Below are 2,855 nucleotides of genomic sequence, written 5' to 3' on the forward strand. Positions count from 1 at the left end.
TACCTCTAACAAATAAAATTTTACACTCCATCTTTCAAATAGCCTGCAAAAACTTGAACACTGAACTCAATATAAAGTTTTCTCTATAATTGCCTTACACATTGCTCAAAAAATAATCACTCTAATACATGGATCTAAAGAATTATAGACAAGACCATTTATAGACACTGTACAGAAGAAACTTTCAGAACCCCTTCAAAAGAGAAGAAAGGAAAATATATAGAAGAAGAAAACTCCAAATTTGTTCTAGCTTTGCCACATGTCTTCTTCAACTCTAATCTATAGATTACACCTATCCTCCTTCTCTCCTCTTCCTGCAATAGAAAAAATTCCCTCATTGCCTTGACCTGCACTTTCCAAAATATCTTTCAACTGAAAATATTCCCCCTGCTGAGTCTTTCTTTCCCGTGAATGCATACCTTCACACTTGATAAAAATACATTGTATTTTTATTCCACATTTTTTTAATTCATAAAGTAGTTAGAACAAGGGCACTGACCCTTTACATAGGAAAACTATAAAAAATCATAGCACAGAAACAACGCTGTAACAACAATTAACAACTATCAACAAAAAGGAACCAAGTCTTTAGAAATCAGAAACAACAACAAAAAACAAAAAATAAACTATAGGGGTGCCTTGCGCACCCTAGTGGCATCCATAACACTATTCCATTCGTTTGACAGGAACTTGTAGAGGTCCCTAGCCTCCTGCTTGTCCTCCTTAGTGTCTGCATAGCGTTCCCTCAATAGAGAGAGGGTGAGCGCAGAGCTATGTAAAACTTGCACATGGAATTTGTTAAGGCCCACCATTTGGGCTTCCCAAGCCTCCATCTTGTTCTTGAGTTGGTTGAAATCCTCCTTGATAGCCTGCAGATCAAGCACAGGGCCGAGGTTTTCAATTCTCTACGTGATGTCCAACATAGTCATGCTAAACTTTTCCATTTGTTGGAGAGTAGGGACCTCCTGGGGGTTCTTAGCAGCCATGTCATCTATAGTTTCTTCAGTCTCTTTGGTCACACCACCAACAAGGGAGTTATCACTTTCATTAACCAAACCCATAAGAGGGATGGAATGCATCACCTGTTTAGTCATTTTTGAATCCAAGTCTAAATTACCAAATTCCAGTGCTTTGCTATTAGAGATTTCCACGCCCATAAGACCCTCAGTGTCCATGTTCATAGGGGGCGTATCCTTATCATCAATGAGGTCCTAGGTTTTCATATCAGAGATACTCATGTTAGTGGCACTAACAATGGTTAGAACCATGGGGTCCCTAGTCACATTCACATCCACAACATCCCCATTAGGGGGTCCCATAGTGGTATTAGGGCCCTCCTCCATCTTGTCCCCAATGGGGTCCTCCTTAGAGTCCAGATTCTCAATCACCGAGGTCTTCTTTTTGCATCTTTTGGAAGAAAATCTGGAGGACTTCCTTTTAACCTCAAAATCTAGGGAAGGATTTTCATTCTCAGCATCCTCGAAGGAAGAATTGTCATCAAAGACAATGCGTTTGCATTTAGTGGGGGTTTTTCTTTTGCCCTTGGATAGGGAATGAGAAGCACTGGGAGAGGCAAAAATAGTTAAACTAGGGGAGACCGTCGATAAGGAAAAAACCAAGGCATAAGCAAACAGGGACATGGTGGCCATAGCAAAGCCCTCATGGGGATATTGGAAGAAATTAGGGAAAGCCATAGACAAGGCCACGAGTTGCTGGGGAGTCGACATGGGGGGCTAAGAGAGAAAAAGATTCTAGGGGGGCAGAGAGCCTCATGGAATTTATACAACCTGTAAATGAGGAATTGGTGGAGGAGAGAGGGAGGCTTATCCCCATGCTTGGGGTCTATGGTGTCTTTAACAGAGCTCTCTATAGAGTGCAGTAAATAAAACGATAGACAAAGAAAATCATTGTTACGAAAGTCATTGAGGAGGGGAAAATGGTAGTAGTAGAATACCTTATACCTACCTTTGAGAGTGAAGTACTTTGTGATCATGAGGCAGATCATGTTCCATTGGTTCTTGAGCTCCTCCCAAGAAAACCCACCTTGTAGCTTGACGGGTTCTTCGCAGTTATGGAAGAACCGTTTCAAACCTTCACTATTTACAACATGACTGGTACGCTTCCAGTGGTGGCCATCAAGGGTCAACTTCGTAGCTTGGGAAATAGTCTCCTCAAAGACATCAAAGGCAATGCCACCAACCGAGACCCACCTCCTAGACCAGGAGGAGGCAAAAGAAACCAAGAGTTGGTCATCATGGCCCTTCTGGCAATCCATAAAATCGGAAACCTCACCTTCAACACAAAAGTTCCAGACTAGGGGGTCATTTTTAAAATCATCCGGATTATCCAGTTCATATCTAACTCTGTTGCCCCCCATGTCCTCCACCAACAGAGCTTCTTTAGTCATGAAACAGAGAAAGTTGCAAAGACCCTTCGAGAAGCAAGCCAAGAAGAGAAAATGGGAAGTGTGAGAGCCCAACGTCAATAACTAAGAATTGAAGTCACTTTTAGAAATGATTTCCTGGTTATGAGGCATTAAGAGCCAGCAAATACTGACAACAACCAACACATTTCCAACCCAGTCGTACCTCATCATGACTCTGCACAATGCGTACGTCATCGCCAGCCTAGCCGAATGAGTCACCACCACATCAGAAGGGATTGAAGGGATATTCCCAATATTTAAATTATGAAACCACCACCTCTAGCTACCCCAAGGGAAGAGAAGAGGGTAAGGGAAGCACTTGGTAGCCGCTCAATCATTAGTGAATATTTTGGATTTCTCTTTCTAGAGAAGGAAGTTAACATGGTCTGGGAGGGAGTTGTGACTCCTCCAACATCTCTACCCTGAGAGG

Source organism: Cryptomeria japonica, chromosome 6, assembly GCF_030272615.1.
Source record: "Cryptomeria japonica chromosome 6, Sugi_1.0, whole genome shotgun sequence".
Lineage (NCBI taxonomy): Eukaryota > Viridiplantae > Streptophyta > Pinopsida > Cupressales > Cupressaceae > Cryptomeria > Cryptomeria japonica.